General features: G+C 47.7%; 1 pseudogene; it reads right to left on the bottom strand.

Annotated features, from left to right (window-relative positions):
* LOC130113917 (regulator of nonsense transcripts 1-like) overlaps positions 1–21,725 on the bottom strand; it is a 142,514-nt pseudogene that overhangs the window by 9,027 nt on the left and 111,762 nt on the right.

The following is a 21,725-nucleotide window of genomic DNA, read 5'->3' as shown; positions in this document are numbered from 1 at the left end:
AAAACAAGTGGTTAAAGCTCGTGCCAAAAACTTATATTTACTACTAAGAGGAAGGTATAATGATAATAAACAAAAACACCCAAATGGAACCACATCTCCAAACCATATAAACCCCATTATTCTTTACACCCTGACAGAGTCTGTCTGAATTGGAATGTGTTGGTTTAGTGGTTTACCTGTGGTTTAATAAGGGATACTGCTTACTATCAGAGGGCCTCCGATTCTTTTTAGACCACTACCTAGACCATGGACTTCCATCACAAATAAGCCGGACAGTCATTGTTTTTCTCTTGTCAAGTTCTAAGAGTGTTGTTCGTCTCTTCACTCTAGATGATTAGGGGTGTAAGAAAACATCGATACACTCGAGTGTCGCGACATTATCTTTTGTGATACTGTATCAATTATCAAACCACTATATTGATTTTTAATTGTTTACTTGTAAAGGTTCATGACAAACATGTTGTGTTGTGTGTAACCCCACGACCGCTGGATAACAGTGTTGTAATCTATCTTCAGCCATCTGACCCTTCCACTCCAACCCAACAACGCAAACTGAGACAGGAAGTAGCATAAGCACAAAGAACACAGGCCTATGAAACCACAATATATCACCTTTCTACAGTATCACAATATGTCACCTTTCTTACAGTATCACAATATATCACCTTTCTCACAGTATCACAATATATCACCTTTCTTACAGTATCACAACATATCACCTTTCTTACAGTATCACAACATATCACCTTTCTCACAGTATCACAATATATCACCTTTCTTACAGTATCACAACATATCACCTTTCTTACAGTATCACAACATATCACCTTTCTCACAGTATCACAACATATCACCTTTCTCACAGTATCACAATATCACCTTTCTTACAGTATCACAATATATCACCTTTCTCACAGTATAAAAACATATCACCTTTCTTACAGTATCACAATATATCACCTTTCTCACAGTATCACAACATATCACCTTTCTTACAGTATCACAATATATCACCTTTCTTACAGTATCACAACATATCACCTTTCTTACAGTATCACAACATATCACCTTTCTTACAGTATCACAACATATCTCCTTTCTTACAGTATCACAATATATCACCTTTCTTACAGTATCACAACATATCACCTTTCTTACAGTATCACAACATATCTCCTTTCTTACAGTATCACAATATATCACCTTTCTTACAGTATCACAATATCACCTTTCTTACAGTATCACAACATATCACCTTTCTTACAGTATCACAACACATCACCTTTCTTACAGTATCACAATATATCACCTTTCTCACAGTATAAAAACATATCACCTTTCTTACAGTATCACAACATATCTCCTTTCTTACAGTATCACAATATATCACCTTTCTTACAGTATCACAACATATCACCTTTCTCACAGTATCACAACATATCACCTTTCTTACAGTATCACAACATATCACCTTTCTTACAGTATCACAACACATCACCTTTCTTACAGTATCACAATATATCACCATACATTGAATCGGACCCCCTGTGTCGTGATATGTATCATATCACCACATTCTTGCTAGTACACAGACCTGTTGATGATGCCACCCAGACAAAGTCGGTGGTATCCTGCATTACCGCATTCCCTTTCTCTCATACCTTGTCACCAGACCGGTTGATAAGATGCCTGAAACATTGCTCTGACCCACCTTGAACTTAACAACACATACATCCGGATGCTGTTTATAGATTACAGCTCTGCCTTCAACACTATCATCCCCGCCAAACTAACCACCAAACTCCTCTCCCTTGGCCTCAACCCCTCCCTCTGCAACTGGATCCTGGACTTCCTGACCAACAGACCTCAGTCTGTTAGGTTAGGTGACCACTCCTCCTCCACCCTGACCCTCAGGGACAGGTGCCCCTCAAGGCTGTGTTCTGAGCCCCCTCCTTTTCTCCCTCTTTACCCATGACTGCCTGCCAACTCACCCCTCAAATGTTATAGTTAAGTTTGCAGATGACACCACAGTTATTGGCCGTATCACCAACAATGACGAGATGGTCTACAGAGACGAGATTGAGCACCTCACATCATGGTGTACTACCAACAATCTTGTCCTTAATGTGCAGAAGACAAAGGAGCCGATTGTGGACTTCAGGAGGTCTAGAAGCTGCAGCCACTCCCCCATTCACATCAATGGGGTGGAAGTGGAGCGTGTTTCCAGCTTTAAATTCCTTGGAGTCCACATCAGCGAGGAACTTTCGTGGACATTAAACACCCAGGCCCTTGTGAAAAAGGCCCAACAACGCCTGCATTTCCTGAGGAGGCTGAGGAGCGCCCGTCTACCCCCCAAAATTCTCACCAACTTCTACCACTGCACCATAGAGAGCATCCTGACCATCTGCATCTCAGTGTGGCTCACCTGGTTGGTCTTTTTGGACCGTGTTGCAGTTTTCACAAAGGTCCAACTGGGGTAACCGCAGGTTTTTAAAGCTCCCCTCAGGTGTTTGTGTTCTTCTCGTTGGGCCTGAGTGCTGCTGGGCACATTGTCAGCTCTGTGTTGCAGAGTACTGATGACGCTCAGTTTGTGTTCCAGCAGGTGGTGTGAGTCGAAAAGTAGATATTGGTCTGTGTGTGTAGGTTTCCTGTAATCCCCAATGTGGAGGCTCCTGTCTTCCCCAATGTGGACGCCACAGTCGAAGAAGGGCAAACTGTTGTTCTTTACGTCTTCCCTTGTGAACTTAATGTTCTTATCTCTGGTACTTTGCATACGCTTCACTTTGTTACTAAACCAACTCTGATCTTGGAATTCAAATTGTTTTTTCCCCCCAGTGACTTCTTCCCTCTGTGTGAGTGGTTTATCTCCAGACTTGAGTAAGATTAGATAAACATGTGTTCGCTGGAGAAACTCAACAGTTTGCATGGCATTAGTAGCATTAATTGCCGCTTTTTTTGCCCAGTCATCTTGGATTTCATGAGTTGAAGACGTCAAAGAGGCTGTCTATGATGTGTGTGAGGTACACTGGGCATTCATTTCATGTGACTGGGGATCCACGAGTGTTTCCTCTGTATTCATTTAGCAGTGGTTCACCACGACAGCAAGATGTCAAAAAAAATCCCATTTTCGCTTTACTGTTATCCAAAACGAAAATAAGTGTATTTCAAATGTTTATCTGCCTGTCAATTGACAGGTGGATTGGTGCAGCATCAGCAGTAAATTGGACGTTGTACCAGACCATTGTGATGAAGAGGGAGCTGAGCCAGAAGGCAAAGCTCTCAATTTACCAGCCAATCCTCGTTCCAACCCTCACCTATGCTCATGAGGTTTGGGTAGTGACCAAAAGGGTGAGGTCGCGGATACAGGTGGCTGAAATGAGTTCCCTCTGTAGGGTGTCTGGGCTCTGGGCTCAGCCTTAGAGATAGGGTGAGGAGCTTTGACTTCCTGAGGGAGCTCGGAGTAGAGTCACTGCTTTTTTGTGTCGAAAGGAGCCAGTTGAGATGGTTCGGGCATCTGATTAGGATGCCTCCTGAGCGCCTTCCTTTGGAGGTTTTACGGGCACGTCCGAATGGGAGGAGACCTGGGGTAGACCCAGAACTCACTGGAGGGACTACATTCCATTCTGGCCTGGGAACGCCTTAGGATCCCCCAGGAGGAGCTGGAGGGTGTTATTGGGGAGAGGAACATCTGGAGTGCCCTACTTAGCTTGCTGTCACCGTGACCCGACCCCGGAGAAGCGGCTGATGATGAATGACTGAATGAGTGAATGACTAGAATGTTTATATTATCATTAAATAAATGTTAGCATTCCAAACTCAATTTGAAACATAACTTCAAAAAACATAAAGAGATGCTGTACAAACATAAAATTCTCACCCAAAGCACAATAGCTGCAAAACAGTACAGGCGAGACACCGGATCCACGACTAAAATGCTTATACGGAGGTTCCGAAAGTAAACATGGGTAGTCATGAACGCAATCACGACTATCCAAGATCAAGATTATTACCTTGATAAATAGATTACCCAGGTCGTACACAGCAAGTTGTATTTTCAGCTACATATATTTCCACATTTTCACTAAATTACACTACCGTTCAAAAGTTTGGGATCACCCAAACAATTTTGTGTTTTCCATGAAAAGTCACACTTATTCACCACCATATGTTGTGAAATGAATAGAAAATAGAGTCAAGACATTGACAAGGTTAGAAATAATGATTTGTATTTGAAATAAGATTTTTTTTACATCAAACTTTGCTTTCGTCAAAGAATCCACCATTTGCAGCAATTACAGCATTGCAGACCTTTGGCATTCTAGCTGTTAATTTGTTGAGGTAATCTGGAGAAATTGCACCCCACGCTTCCAGAAGCAGCTCCCACAAGTTGGATTGGTTGGATGGGCACTTCTTTGAGCAGATTGAGTTTCTGGAGCATCACATTTGTGGGGTCAATTAAACGCTCAAAATGGCCAGAAAAAGAGAACTTTCATCTGAAACTCGGCAGTCTATTCTTGTTCTTAGAAATGAAGGCTATTCCATGCGAGAAATTGCTAAGAAATTGAAGATTTCCTACACCGGTGTGTACTACTCCCTTCAGAGGACAGCACAAACAGGCTCTAACCAGAGTAGAAAAAGAAGTGGGAGGCCGCGTTGCACAACTGAGCAAGAAGATAAGTACATTAGAGTCTCTAGTTTGAGAAACAGACGCCTCACAGGTCCCCAACTGGCATCTTCATTAAATAGTACCTGTTAGAGCCTGTTTGTGCTGTCCTCTGAAGGGAGTAGTACACACCGGTGTAGGAAATCTTCAATTTCTTAGCAATTTCTCGCATGGAATAGCCTTCATTTCTAAGAACAAGAATAGACTGTCGAGTTTCAGATGAAAGTTCTCTTTTTCTGGCCATTTTGAGCGTTTAATTGACCCCACAAATGTGATGCTCCAGAAACTCAATCTGCTCAAAGAAGTGCCCATCCAACCAATCCAACTTGTGGGAGCTGCTTCTGGAAGCGTGGGGTGCAATTTCTCCAGATTACCTCAACAAATTAACAGCTAGAATGCCAAAGGTCTGCAATGCTGTAATTGCTGCAAATGGAGGATTCTTTGACGAAAGCAAAGTTTGATGTAAAAAAAATCTTATTTCAAATACAAATCATTATTTCTAACCTTGTCAATGTCTTGACTCTATTTTCTATTCATTTCACAACATATGGTGGTGAATAAGTGTGACTTTTCATGGAAAACACGAAATTGTTTGGGTGATCCCAAACTTTTGAACGGTAGTGTATGTAGAGTATTGCAATGTATCGCAATATGTTTCGTATCGCAATGTTTCATTATATAATCATATCGTGACCCATGTATCATGATACAATCGTATTGTGACCATGTATCATGATACAATCGTATCGTGACCATGTATCATGATACAATCGTATCGTGACCATGTATCATGATACAATCATATCGTGACCATGTATAATGATACAATCGTATTGTGACCATGTATAATGATACAATCGTATCGTGACCACGTATCATGATACAATCGTATCGTGACCCATGTATCATGATACAATCGTATCGTGACCACGTATCGTGATACAATCATATCGTGACCATGTATCATGATACAATCATATCATGACCACGTATCATGATACAATCATATCGTGACCATGTATCATGATACAATCGTATCGTGACCACGTATCATGATACAATCATATCGTGACCACGTATCATGATACAATCGTATTGTGACCATGTATCATGATACAATCATATCGTGGCCATGTATCATGATACAATCATATCGTGACCACGTATCATGATACAATCATATCGTGACCACGTATCATGATACAATCATATCGTGACCACGTATCATGATACAATCATATCGTGACCACGTATCATGATACAATCATATCGTGACCACGTATCATGATACAATCATATCGTGACCACGTATCATGATACAATCGTATTGTGACCATGTATCATGATACAATCATATCGTGACCACGTATCATGATACAATCATATCGTGACCATGTATCATGATACAATCATATCGTGACCACGTATCATGATACAATAGTATCGTGACCATGTATCACGATACAATCATATCGTGACCACGTATCATGATACAATCGTATCGTGACCATGTATAATGATACAATCGTATCGTGACCACGTATCATGCTACAATCATATCGTGACCCATGTATCATGATACAATCGTATCGTGACCACATATCATGATACAATCGTATCGTGACCATGTATCACGATACAATCGTATCGTGACCATATATCATGATACAACCGTATCGTGACCATGCATCATGATACAACCGTATCGTGACCATATATCATGATACAACCGTATCGTGACCATATATCATGATACAATCGTATCGTGACCATGTATCACGATACAATCGTATCGTGACCATGTATCATGATATGTATCGTATCACGACCATGTATCATGACACGTATCATATTGTCAGGTCCTAGCCCCACTGGAGACTTGTTCCGACCAGGGTTTGAACCCCAACTGACCGTTTTTTGCTCATTTTTAGTTCATTTTCAAACCAGAGCCACTGCGTATTGAATCTTACGTGTTTTTGGTTCTTCCTGTGTACCACTGAAAATAATTTCGTATGGTTCTTCACAAATTGGAATTATTATTTTGTTGTGGATGTTCATGGGTTTAGGTCTGTTGTTGCCTTTTTTTTAGGGGGGGGGGACTTTTTTCCCTTTTTTCTCCCCAATTGTATATGGCCAATTACCCCACTCTTCCAAGTCGTCCCAGTCACTGCTCCACCTCCTGCCAATCCGGGGAGGGCTGCAGACTACAACATGCCTCCTCCCATACATGTGGCGTCGCCAGCCGCTTCTTTTCACCTGACAGTGAGGAGTTTCACCAGGGGGACGTAGCGTGTGGGAGGATCACACTATTGCCCCCAGTTCCCCCTCCACCCCTCAATAGCCGACTGACCAGAGGAGGCGCTAGTGCAGTGACCAGGACACATACCCACATCAAGCTTCCAACCTGCAGACACGGCTAATTGTGTCTGTAGAGACGCCCGACCAAGCCGGAGGTAACACGGGGATCAAACCGGGATCCCTGTGTTGGTAGGCAACAGAATAGACCACTACACTACCCAGACACCACGCCCCCCCCCCACCATTTTTTTTCACTGCTGGAGGAGGCTGGCAGATGTATATAGTGACTGCCACTATGAGCTGCAACACTAGAGACAGTCAAAGAGAGACAGGGTAGAAACTGTCTCAGTTGTCTGCTTTATTATTAACTTCCTCTCAACACCATATTGGATTTCTACCAGGTGACATGACATGAACTGACTTACCTTGATAAATTGAATTGACCTGACATGACTTTATACTTTGCTCTATATTCCCTTTGTATATCAGAGGAAAGCTGTAATATCCAGGAGCGGGACGCGGCTCCAAATGTACAACTCACAAAGACAGACAAGACGTAACGGTGAACAAAGCAATGACAAAAGAGCGACGGTGAACCCATAATGAGATGTGTTAACACGGGGTACTGATGCACAGCCTCTCTGCCACCGGGGCGGAGAGGCTGACCTGGACTGTGTGGGAGAAACCAGCTCCCCCGTCGAAGCCGCAAAGGGCCGAAAAACACGTGACTCATCACTGCAAGCTTTAAGGTGGAAGGTGACATGCTCCTGCTGCAGGAGCCTGTGTGTGTGTTTCTGTGTGTGTCTGTGTGTGTGTGTGTGTGTGTGTGTGTGTGTGTGTGTGTGTGTGTGTGTGTGTGTGTGTTTTTATGGGTAACCCTAGAGGGCAACACACACTGCGAGAAGTGTTGTCGTTATCCCAGTGTGCAGCAACAACAATAGATTGAGAAGCTTACACCAGGCTCTGATTCTGACATGTTGTCGTTCTGCACCCTGTTGTGCACCTCGATGTGGGTTGTTTGGCTGGCTGATCCCCACAGGGGGCCAGCCATGCCTTCACTCTTGGCATTGTGCTGTGTCTTCCCAGATAGCAAAATTGCTGTTGTCCAGACCCGTCCCACACCCGACACTTCACCCGGCCCACACACCGTGTGAAATGATGGCACTTGGGTGGTCCGCTCCTGTTTGCCAGATCTGGGCCAGAACCAAGCCATAGCAATGCCGCATGTGCCACATATTTGCCACAGGTGGCCCAAATTTGTTGTGTGATATTTGGGCCATATTCTCCATTTACCACACGGGGCGCTGCAGGGTCACATCCAGACTACATGTTGCCCAGAGCACCGCGTCTTAGCCAAAAAAGGCCCACATGTGATTTGGCATATTTGGGCCACATTTGCTATTATACATGTGGGCCACTTCAGGCTCACATCCATGTTGTCAGGACCAGAAGAAGGCCACCAGTGCCACATCACTGCCTGAAGTGGCCCACATGGGGATGCTGTCTGGGGTGGATGAAAGCGGAAGTCGACAAATTCCCTCCCGTTGTTTCCGTTTTGTATTGAAACGTGTATTTCTCTTCAACAGCGCCGTGCCGTTTAGATGTGGATCCGGCTAGACCGGGTCACCGGGGATCTGACTAAATCTGTCTTTCACCCCGAGACTTCCGACAAATGCGTTTTTGTAATCACGGTAGGTTCGGGTGCAGTCTGAAGCCAATTACCAAACTGTTTTGTAGAGTCGCCATGAGCGAGAACACCACCGCCCTGCAGACGGACACGCAGAGGCAGCTAGCGGGGTGAGGGGGGTCTGACAGCATCTGAAGAAGCACACAACAGCCTTTCTTCTGTGAGGCCCCTTTCTAAATCCCTGACCCACCTGCACTCGTGTCCTGGGTGAACCTCCCCTCCACAGTCTCAGCATGACCTCCTCCTCATCCAGCCTCCAAACACTGAAAACAACAGCCTGACTTCTCTGGCCTCGCGTCTCCACGGTCCGCGGGCAGAACCCAACTGAAAGCATGAGCGCTGAGGGGGCGTCGAGGCGGCGGCGGGGGGGGGGGGGGGGTTGTGCAGATCATCGTCAGGGCAGCCGCGATTGCTCGGGACAGGTAGCTCGCATGCGGTCAGTTTTCGAGCGAACGCAGCAACAAAGGCAAGGCGGCGAGGCAGCAACTGGACAAGACTTCACTTCCAATCGAGGCTACGAGGGATACGGGACGCGGCGGGGGACAAGCGTCGCTGCTCATCTCAGCCGGGGGCCCGACAGTGGAGTCCGTTAACGCTCGGACTGGACCTTCCACGTTTCTACCAGGGCTGCACTGAGGGGGGAAAAAAAAATCGGCTGACTGACCCCCACCCCACCCCACATTCTGCTGAACACCACCCACCAGTACACCATCCTTGCGGTCCCCTTAAATGTGTGTACTGTACTATTCCCCCGAACCCCCACTAAGCTGGGTGGGCAGTGCCGTGGACAAGTGTACCAGTGCCCCAGTGCAAGAGGCCCAGAGTACTCTTATTTCCCCCCCCCCCCCCCGTCTTTTTCTCCCCAATTGTACCTGTCCAATTACCCCACCCTTCTGAGCCGTCCTGATTTCTGCTCCACCCCCTCCGCTGATCCGGGGAGGGCTGCAGACTACCACGTCTCCTCCCATACATGCGGAGTCACCAGCCGCTTCTTTTCACCTGACTAGGTAGCGCGTGGGAGGATCCCGCTATTCCCCCCAGTCCCCCCCCCCCAAACAGGCGCCCCGACTGACCAGAGGAGGCGCTAGTGCAGCGACCAGGACACATACCCACAACCGGCTTCCCACCCGCAGACACGGCTAATTGTGTCTGTAGGGACGAACGACCAAGCCAGAGGAAACACGGGGATTCGAACCGGAGATCGCCGTGTTGCTAGGCAACGGAACAGACCGCCACGCCACCCGGACGCCGACTCATTGTTTACTGAAGGTAAAAAAAACAATGAAATAGGAAGTTTGGAATTTTCAGCTGTTTCTGTCCAGCAGACACTCACCTGCTGCTGGGACCGCAGAAGAGCCTCCAGGTACTTGATGATCTGCTTCTGGAAGTCCCTGGCCTTCTCTTTCTGCAGGGGGACAAACACATCAGTCAGTGATGACACCAGCACATCAACACCATCAGGTAGGACGGGAAAGTCAAATATCACAGTAAATATCCACCAGTACCTCAAACCGCAGCACTTCTTTCAGCTCAGTCGCAGACACTCTGTCGAAGTCTCTTTCATACTGGGTCACCTTGGCCTCCCACTGGGGAGGCAGACAAAACCAGCTTAGAGTTCAAATCAGGACGGGGCAATAATTCAACGTTATTATCTGTCGTCTTTTCAGTGGTGCTGTACAGGGATGAAACTGAGATGTTGTCGTATCATGATACACAATTCTGTTGTCGAGATTACAAATGAGATGTGAACTAAATGAGAGTCTGTGATCAACCTCAGCTGGACTCCTACACATGCTGGCATATGTAGGCAGGCGTCATGGTATATATCAACATCACTTAAATTCACTGTGAGTATCATATTTTCCATAGCGCCCCCTACTGTCGGTTCAATCCATAATTAAACCACGAACCCTCTCTGTTCAAACAGAACACACCATCTGTCAGTTGCTCACTGGACTGAGAAAGGAACACAATCTTTTCTTTTTTCCTTCCTGGAATTTCCCCCCTTTTTCTCCCCAATTGTACCTGGCCAGTTACCCCACTCTTCCAAGGTGCCCCGGTCTCTGCTCCACCCCCTCTGCTGATCCGGGGAGGCTGCAGACTACCACATGCCTCCTCCCATACATGTGGAGTCACCAGCCACTTCTTTTCACCTGACAGTGAGGAGTTTCACCAGGGGGAGGTAGCGCGTAGGAGGATCACGCTATTCCCCTCAGCCCCGCCCCCCGAACAGGCGCCCCGACTGACCAGAGGAGGCGCTAGTGCAGCGACCAGGACACACACCCACATCCGGCTTCCCACCTGCAGACACAGCTAATTGTGTCTGCAGGGACGCCCGACCAAGCCGGCCCACCCAGACACGGGGAGAACATGCAAACTCCACACAGAGGAGGACCCGGGTGGTCCCCCGAGGCTGGACTCCCCTGGGTGGTCCCCCGAGGCTGGACTCCCCCGGGTGGTCCCCCAAGGCTGGACTCCCCTGGGTGGTCCCGCCAGGCTGGACTCCCCTGGGTGGTCCCGCCAGGCTGGACTCCCCCGGGTGGTCCCCCGAGGCTGGACTCCCCTGGGTGGTCCCCCGAGGCTGGACTCCCCTGGGTGGTCCCGCCAGGCTGGACTCCCCCGGGCCTCCAACAAAATAAAAACAGCATAAATAAAAACAAACATGAAACATTTCTAAAAGTTTTCATAAAAAGCTTTTACACCTGCAGACGGTGGAGGAGCCCTCACCGAGACCCACACACAGACACACACACAGACCCACACACAGACACACACACACAGACCCACACACAGACACACACACACACACACACACACACACATTACACCACCGCCAGGGACCAGGGACACTGTCCTGGCACTTCATGAGCACATGACATGACATGACATGACATGACATGACATGACACATCGTTTCCCCAGCCCACAGCAGCACAACACAAAGACACACACACACCCAAAACCCACACTAACACACATACCCACACTCACACTAACACACACACACCCACACTAACACACACACACCCACACTAACACACACATACCCACACTAACACACATACCCACACTAACACACACACACCCACACTAACACACACACCCACACTAACACACATACCCACACTAACACACATACCCACACTAACACACACACCCACACTAACACACATACCCACACTAACACACACACCCACACTAACACACATACCCACACTAACACACACACACCCACACTAACACACACATACCCACACTAACACACATACCCACACTAACACACACACCCACACTAACACACATACCCACACCAACACACACACCCACACTAACACACACCCACACTAACACACACACACCCACACTAACACACACATACCCACACTAACACACATACCCACACTAACACACACACCCATACTAACACACATACCCACACTAACACACACACCCACACTAACACACATACCCACACTAACACACACACCCATACTAACACACATACCCACACTAACACACACACACCCACACTAACACACATACCCACACTAACACACATACCCACACTAACACACACACCCATACTAACACACACACCCACACTAACACACACACACCCACACTAACACACACATGCCCACACTAACACACATACCCACACTAACACACACACCCACACTAACACACATACCCACACCAACACACACACTCACACTAACACACACCCACACTAACACACACACCCATACTAACACACATACCCATACTAACACACATACCCACACTAACACACACACCCACATTAACACACATACCCACACTCACACTGACACACATATCCACACTAACACACACCCACACTAACACACACACCCATACTAACACACATACCCACACTAACACACACACCCATACTAACACACATACCCACACTAACACACATACCCACGCTAACACACACACCCACATTAACACACATACCCACACTCACACTAACACACATATCCACACTAACACACATACCCACACTAACACACACACAGCCACACTAACACACACACAGCCACACTAACACACGTACCTAAACAAAGAATGACGGACCCAGGGACGGACCAGCAGCCAGGGTGAGTGTCGGAACCGCCGGTCAGCATGGGCTAGCAGTTAGCTTAGCCCGCCCCGCTTCCGCGTCCTGTCAGACCGCCCTCGGCGTTTCCTCCTCGGGCGCGGCTCCAGGCAGGGCCGTGGTCCCCGGGCCCAGCTGGGCCCGCCATCAGTCGCGCTGCTCTTCACAGCCCTGGTCCACCCGTTCGTTTCTACGCTAAGCAACATGTGTACGTCGCTGTAGACGCTGTTAAAACTCCAGCGACCTGCAGAAACAGGAACAGGAACGGGGCAGGCGACAGCAGCTTCCGGTCAACGCAACCGCTCCGCTCACGCCAAGAGGGTCTATGGAAGAAGCAAAGCGCCACACTGCCCCCTGCTGGCGCCACCGAGAGGCTCTACGTGTACTATTAGTTTAGTTTATTGTGTATTGTTTATTTGACAGGGACAACGCACAATGTTACAGTTGCACCAGAGTTAGCTGGCAGCTCATTAAGAAGCCATATAGTTATTATGTTTCTATTATTGTTTAAATTATTATGTTCTTATTCTTGTTCTCTTATTCGTATTGTTATATTGTTGTTATTATTCTTAACAGTGATGTATTTTTGTTGTTACTGTCATATTTGCTCGACCTAACACAAGGAGCTCAAAAGGCTAAGTGGGGGGTGGGGGTGGGGGGTGGGGGACGGGGACGGGTTCAATACTGGAACCATTTATGTTGATCCATTGTTTTATGTTTTCCAATAATGTTTGTTTTCCTAAAACGCTAATAACATGTGTTTGTAAAACAGAAGCCTTATAGTCCAGGAGGGCAGGAGTCACCCATGCTGGCTCCTACTGGAGTACAGCAAGAACACCCACAACATGAAAACAAACAAAATGACCTTAAACGTGACCATGGATTATGTGTGCGCCATATACACAAGCATACAATCCCAAATTGACTGCACAATGTTTTCCATAAAAATGCAAAGAGTCAAAGCTTTACATCCATCCACTATCGAAGCTGGCTTGGGTGATGGACGGAAGTGTTACATAAAAGACATAAAATACGCTCTGCAAGAAGTCGGAGCATCATTTCAAATTATTTAGGAAAATTCAAGTCCTCTCCTCCCATCAGCACCATGGTAGAAGAGTTTGAACCCTCCTCCGATGCTCCTGGCCTTACTCCCCTTCCACCTGGTCTCCTGCACTCACACACTATGCCTGCCCTCCTTCTCTCCATCATGTCAGCCAGCTCTCTCCCTTTACCAGTCATACTGCCAACATTCAGAGCTCCAACTCTCACCTCCACCCCCTCCCTCCTCCCCCTCTCCTTCTCCTTCTCCTCCGCCCAACAGTAGCACTTTCCACCGGCACCCTGCTGGCCAACAGTACTGGTGGCAGTTGCTGGTAACCCGGGCCTCCACCGATCCAGTATGGAAACCTGATTTATGATCGACATATTTGATACATACTCAATAATTCCCCCCAACGGGAGCAGCCAAAAGTAGTAGTAGTAGTAGGAGTAGTAGTAGTAGTAGTATTCTGAATATAGATAGCTCTTGCTAATTTCTGCCCAGGATCGCTTACCCGTACTTTTACATATCTTTATTAAATTCATGTGGGTGGCACAGTGTGATGTCATAGGAGAAAGACAGTTACCATTCAGATCAGCTCGCCACACGTCTCTCATACTAACTAAACTAACGAACTCTTTTTCAGATGGACATGAGGAACGAATAGTTTGAAGTTTTATTCCCAGTGCTTACCTTTGTTAACATCTGGTTATCTACTACTACTACTACTACTGCTACTACTACTACAACCACTAATTTCGGCTGCTCCCGTTAGGGGGCGCCACAGCGGATCATCCGTTTCCATCTCTTCCTGTCCTCTGCATCGTCCTCTGTCACACCAGCCACCTGCTTGTCCTCCCTCACCACCTCCATAAACCTCCTCTTTGGCCTTCCTCTTCTCCTCTTCCCTGGCAGCTCCATATTCAGCATCCTTCCCCCAGTATACCCAGCATCTCTCCTCCACACATGTCCAAACCGTCTCAATCTTGCCTCTCTTGCTTTGTCTCCAAACCGTCCAACCTGAGCTGTCCCTCTAATATACTCCTTCCTAATCCTGTCCTTCTTCATCACTCCCGATGAAAATCTTATCATCTTCATCTCTGCCACCTCCACCTCCAGCTCCTCCTCCTGTCTTTTCATCAGTGCCACTGTCTCCAAACCATATAACATAGCTGGTCTCACAACCATCTTGTAAACCTTCCCTTTAACTCTTGCTGGTACCCTTCTGTCACACATCACTCCTGACACTCTTCTCCACCCACTCCACCCTGCCTGCACTCTCTTCTTCACCTCTCTCCTGCACTCCCTGTTACTTTGGACAGTTGACTCCAAGTATTTAAACTCATCCACCTTCATCACATCTACTCCTTCCATCCTCACCATTCCACTGTCCTCCCTCTCATTCACACATAGGTATTCAGTCTTGCTCCTACTGACTTTCATTCCTCTTCTCTCCAGTGCATACCTCCACCTCTCCAGACTCTCCTCCACCTGCACCCTACTCTCACTACACATCACAATGTCATCCGCGAACATCATCGTCCATGGAGACTCCTGCCTGATCTTGTCCGTCAACCTGTCCATCACCATTGCAAACAAGAAAGGGCTCAGAGCCGATCCTTGATGTAATCCCACCTCCACCTTGGACCCATCTGTCATTCCAACCACACACCTCACCACTGTCACACCTCCCTCATACATATCCTGCACCACTCCTACATACTTCTCTGCCACTCCCGACTTCCTCATACAATACCACACCTCCTCTCTCGGCACCCTATCATATGCTTTCTCTAAATCTACAAAGACACATCTGCATATTTGACTTGGCAAAGATTTTAGGCCAATGTTATGATTCTTTTTCAGATTTCGGATATATCTGCTTATCTGAGCTGTAAAGACTGTGCTGCCCTTTCTGCTGCTGTGCACTAAGCTGGGCACGTATTCTCCACCTAGCTGGCCGTTTGTTAATTGGCTTCCTTTCAGATGCTGCTGTGCATACATGCCTGGGCCCCCAGGGGCCCGAGACCCTCAGTTCACCTGACAACGCTACTCTCTCTCCGGCCTCATTGTCATACAGTGTGTGAAGGAATTAACGTGCGGATGACGCTGCATGTTTATGGCCTCGGCAGTAGGTATTCATTTATAGTACACGGTGCGTCTTCCGATCATTGAGTGCTTCGGTAACTATAGCAACAAGAAGCCGGGGACTCACACTTGCCATTTGCTTAATGAGAATTTGACCAAGGTTTGGGAGGCAAATTATGTTTTTCAGACAACACGTGACAAAACCTGATCTTTTGTGGGGTGATATCTGGTTTTCACGCTGATGTGGAGGCAGAGGGGAACAAATCGGAGGGGTTGAGGAGCAGATGACTCCGCTGTTGAAGCCTTTGCTGTTCCGTTGGACTTGATAATTAATGTTTTGTTTGTCATCGATGTGGCCTTCTCCATAGCTGACTATGGCAGCGTGTCTCTTGGACGACAGTCTTACAAACACAGAGGTTATCGGTGGCCGGCCTGTGCAGCAGTGGCTGCAGCGGGGTAATTATCACCACAGACAGGACGCCCGTCAGCAAAGGAGAGATGACTTGTTTCCTGGAGACTGCAGGAGGGATGTTTACATTAACGTGAATTCTCAATTGAAATTCCGTTCTCCTGGTTATGTTCTCCATGTGTATGATGGAGTCAGGCTCCATAGCACCACCAGTCATCTTCACCATGGGTGGAGACTCTCTCCAGTCTCCGTATACCACTGTTGAGATGTTTGACCTGCTAGGATGAACACTGGTGCAGCAGCAAACACGTCCGTGTTGGAAAAAAGACTGAGACGTGATGCTGATGTATCCATGACAACCAGTATGACTGTACAACAGTGTTCCGATACAGCGTGATGTAGTTTGTAATACGTTAGACTGTGTGTGTTAGCTTTGGTCCCAGGATCCATTTTTACAAGGGTGGAACTGTTTACTGCTGAGCTGACGGCACACCACCCACAATATCTGCTACACCTGGTTTGTAGTCCTGCTACACCTGGTTTGTAGTCCTGCTACACCTGGTTTGTAGTCCTGCTACACCTTGTAATCCCAGAAAATCAGTCAACAGGTCTATTTCTCTCTGCCTCCTATATCCAATTGCATCACACCACGGTTCTACTGGAGGCAGCATGGTGGTGTAATGGTTAGCGCGGTCACCTCACAGCAAGAAGGTCCTGGGTTCGAACCCTGGGGTAGTCCAATCTGGGGGGTCATCCTCTATGTGGAGTTTGCATGTTCTCCCCATGTCTGCATGGGTTTCCTGCAGAGGCTCCGGTTTCCTCCCACAGTCCAAAGACATGTAGTTCAGGTGAATTGGCTGTATTAAATTGTCCCTGGGTGTGTGTGTGTGTGTGTGAGTGTGTGTCATGGTCATGAAGCTGATGGGGGTGCTGGTTGGTCTGTGACTCCCATTTGCTGAGTGATGGGTGTGCACGTGGGCTGGGATGGCCGGTACTCTGTCGCTGGTTTTAATGTCAAATTAAACTCTCACCATTACATACCCTGCACATGACAGAAAGACATCGCTGTGTGACGTTCTCTCCATAATAAATGAGCTGATGCCCTGGGTGTGAGCTGGCTCTTACAAACCTGTACAGAGGTGGGGGTGTAATGGCCGTCATCATAGAAACATATTAAAATCTCATCTGTACAGCAGACGTGCCCCGTAAGGCCGCCAATAAAGACTGATGGCTGACTGAAGTCGCACCCAGTCAGCAGCAGTCACAGGGCTCAGCTGACACCCCGCAGGACCCACAGCATGGTGAGATGGTGACAGATGACCTCTGGGGGCTAAGAGTACATCTGTCACCATCTCACCATGCTGTGGTTGCAGCTATTCCCCAGCCCTCTGTGAACAGTACACATGGCCGTTGTACCTCTAGCTAATGGTCACGGCAGCTTGCATTTGAAACCCCTCGCTGGATTCTGTTGAGACGCAACTGGGCCGGGTTCGGTCGCTACGAAGCTGCTGTTTATAAAGGTGGGGATACCTGCAGTCAGCTGAAACTGATGAAGTCCCTTAGATGAGTGAGGAAACGTTTCCCCCACTAACTGTTGTGTCCAGATGAGCTGATTCAACTTTCTGGGACACACTACTTGATAAAACGTCACCTAAAATACGGAAATACTGAAACACTGTCCTGTGGTACCCCGTATATAGTACAGAACTCCCACCGCCTGACCCAGTGTACCCATACTACCTAAACCAGCATCACTTACTAAACTACCTCAACAGCATCATTTACTTTTAAACCAGTATCATTTACTAAACTGGACTTATGTTTCATTGATTAATTAATTAATGAATCACTTCACAAATGACCAGCAGTTTGTTCAGGTATTCTGACTCCTGTCCTCTACAGCTCCTCTTAGACTGAACAGTGCTTTGTATTCTATGTCTTCTTGTCTGCAGAGGAGTTTCCTTTCTACAGTAAATACATGACCTCAGGTTGTATCCAATTTCCCCTCGGGGATGAATAAAGTATTCTGATTCTGATTCTGATTCTGATTCTGATTCTGATTCTGATTCGTCTTTTCAATCAGCTTCAACCACAGAGGAGCAGATGAATATAAGGAGGCACTTTAGAGGAAGATTTCTGCGCTTTAAGAATGAGGAGACATAGCTTGTGCTGAACGGGGAGAGTGTTCACTATCACAGACTGTTCACCTCCACCTCTACAAATTGGCTGCAGTTTGTCTGCCAACCGCACCGAGATCAGCCACTTCCCTCAGCTGCCGGACAGGATGAGGAGGCCAAACTGTCAGGGAACGATCAGTTCCTGCGGCAGACTATCAAGCTTTCTATCAGGAGCAGCTGGGTACCAGTTCCCACCTCACAGCCCACAACACACCCCGCAGAACCTCTAAAACAAACTCAGCATCTTTAAATCAATTATACGGTCAAATCAGAGGCAGAACACAAATCAGCATCTTTTACAGTGTGGGCCAGGTAATCTTTCACATTAGCAGGAATTTGACTTGATGCACTGTCTGTCCACTGAGACACCTGGACACACGAGCTGTGACCTGTGTTAAAACGAAAAGGGAATAAATGCCTCACCTCTATGTTTGCAAGAGTCAATGGAAGCATTAAACAGTGTCAGTACAGTAACACCTGGGAGGGGCAGAGAAGCACGTCTGCAGAAGTCAGACAGCTGTGTACCTACATGTAAACAAGCCATCATCATGAAGAGACTATGAATATGAGAGGAGCACGGCAGCTCTAATGGCGGCTGACAACACGGCGGCATAGTCAGAGAGCTGAAGGTCCCCGGTCTGGGTCAGGAATCAGACAACATGGTGGTATAGCCAGAGAGCTGAAGGTCCCCGGTCTGGATCAGGAATCAGACAACATGGTGGTATAGTCAGACAGCTGAAGGTCCCCGGTCTGGATCAGGAATCAGACAACATGGTGGTATAGCCAGACAGCTGAAGGTCCCCGGTCTGGGTCAGGAATCAGACAACATGGTGGTATAGTCAGAGAGCTGAAGGTCCCCGGTCTGGATCAGGAATTGGACAACATGGTTGTATAGTCAGAGAGCTGAAGGTCCCCGGTCTGGGTCAGGAATCAGACAACATGGTGGTATAGCCAGAGAGCTGAAGGTCCCCGGTCTGGATCAGGAATCAGACAACATGGTGGTATAGTCAGAGAGCTGAAGGTCCCCGGTCTGGGTCAGGAATCAGACAACATGGTGGTATAGCCAGAGAGCTGAAGGTCCCCGGTCTGGATCAGGAATCAGACAACATGGTGGTATAGTCAGACAGCTGAAGGTCCCTGGTCTGGGTCAGGAATCAGACAACATGGTGGTATAGCCAGAGAGCTGAAGGTCCCCGGTCTGGATCAGGAATTGGACAACATGGTAGTATAGTCAGAGAGCTGAAGGTCCCCGGTCTGGATCAGGAATCAGACAACATGGTGGTATAGCCAGAGAGCTGAAGGTCCCCGGTCTGGATCAGGAATCGGACAACATGGTAGTATAGTCAGAGAGCTGAAGGTCCCCGGTCTGGATCAGGAATCAGACAACATGGTGGTATAGCCAGAGAGCTGAAGGTCCCCGGTCTGGATCAGGAATCAGACAACATGGTGGTATAGTCAGAGAGCTGTGACAGAGGAATATGCAGAGGGAAGGAAGAGATGGAAATGGATGATCCGCTGTGGCGCCCCCTAACGGGAGCAGCTGAAAGTAGTAGTAGTAGTAGTAGTAGTAGTAGGTGACCAGATAAACAAGGAGCAGGCACATGGGCAACACAAAGCTCAAGTTCTAGCTGCCGGGTTTTCAGTCCAAACAGGCGAGCAGGTCTGATAAGAGGCAGGCACGAGAAACGAGGTCCAGAACCAGGAACAAGACGGATCAACAGGCAGAACATGGGCTAGTTAATGCTGGACAGCTTGGCTGTACCTACACAAGACGCAAGACAATCTGGCAGGGGAACAGGGAACCAGGGGTGTATATGTGCTGGGGGGAACAGATGTGGGTTACACGGGGTTGACTGACGGCAAAAACAGGGTCAGGAACTGAAATGACAAGACAGGTGAGTGCTTCAACATAAAACAGGAAGGACAACAGACAATGACTGAAGTTCTGAGCTGACTGAACAGGGAGACATCGTGACACCGCCATTAGATTGGTGTCAGAGCACCTCCCTGCCCGGAGAAACCAGCCTGTGAACATTATTGACTTCAACACACACACCTCAGGTGCCCTGCAGAGAGACGGTCCACTCACAACCCCGCCGACTAAGCTCAAGAGCAAGGAAGTCTGCATGACCAAAAGCTAAAGCTTTCTGGAAGTCAGTAAAACAGTGAGGTGGAGGTGTCTTCTCCGTTAATCCATTTGTTCGTGTTGTACAGACTGTGGAAATGTAATCCAAACACGCCCTGGCCTTCCGGAAGCCACCCCGCTTTCTGACAGGCATGTTTTCCTCTCTCAGAAGTGTTTGTAGCCCCTCATTAAGCATGGCGGATGACGTCATACAGACGGGGCTCATCATCTGTCCCTGTATTCAAGAGCAGCTCTGGGGTGATTGTTCTGACCTTGGGGTTTAAGGCTAGTAACTGGGGGGTACTTGACCAGCTTCCAGAACAGAAGGCCTCGGCGGTGTCCTGAAGACCGTCTGCCAGGGAACAGTCCACACTGAGCTCATGACTGCTGTTAAACTCCTCCCCAGCCCGCCTCTCCGGCTGAGTGTGGAGTGGTGGGACGTCATTCTAAAACGGATCGTCAGGGTCTGTGGTGAAACCAGCAATAAGAAGCCCTTAGAAATCCTTTCATCCATCGCCCTGCCGTTGACGCTGTCAGCCCCCGACACTCACACAGGATTATTTCCATCAGCAGCTGCAAAGAGAAACGGGAAAGACTCCATGACGCCCATGTCTGCAACGCATTACACACATATAATGCATTATAGTCTGCTTATAGCACTGTATAATTATGTTATAAGCACCCGTGAATATTCGTAATGCTTTGTAACAACAGTCATAACACATTATAAGGCATTCTATAATGACATAAGGTCAAGTGTCATAAGCCTTCATAATTGCTGGTCAGTCAGTGACTTTGTCTTTTGCATGACTCATAGTGTATTCTATGTGGCGCAGGTCTGTGGAGACCGGGATGGCGTCCGGCGCTCCACCCGTGTCTGTGCCCCGCGTATTACACAGGAGCTTCCACTTACAGTGTGGTCCCGGGGCCTGGTCCCTGAGAGGACCGTCCATTACATGTACTGGCGCATATGGAGCTATGCATACACGTATGTGAGGAGGCGGCACGGGGGCGCAGTGCATGGATGGATGGGTGGATGGATGGATGGACGGGTGGATGGATGGATGGATGGATGATGGATGGGTGGATGGATGGATGGATGGATGGATGGATGGA

Source organism: Lampris incognitus, chromosome 6 (genome assembly GCF_029633865.1).
Source record: "Lampris incognitus isolate fLamInc1 chromosome 6, fLamInc1.hap2, whole genome shotgun sequence".
NCBI classification, from domain to species: domain Eukaryota; kingdom Metazoa; phylum Chordata; class Actinopteri; order Lampriformes; family Lampridae; genus Lampris; species Lampris incognitus.
This window is presented reverse-complemented; position numbering and strand designations above follow the sequence as displayed.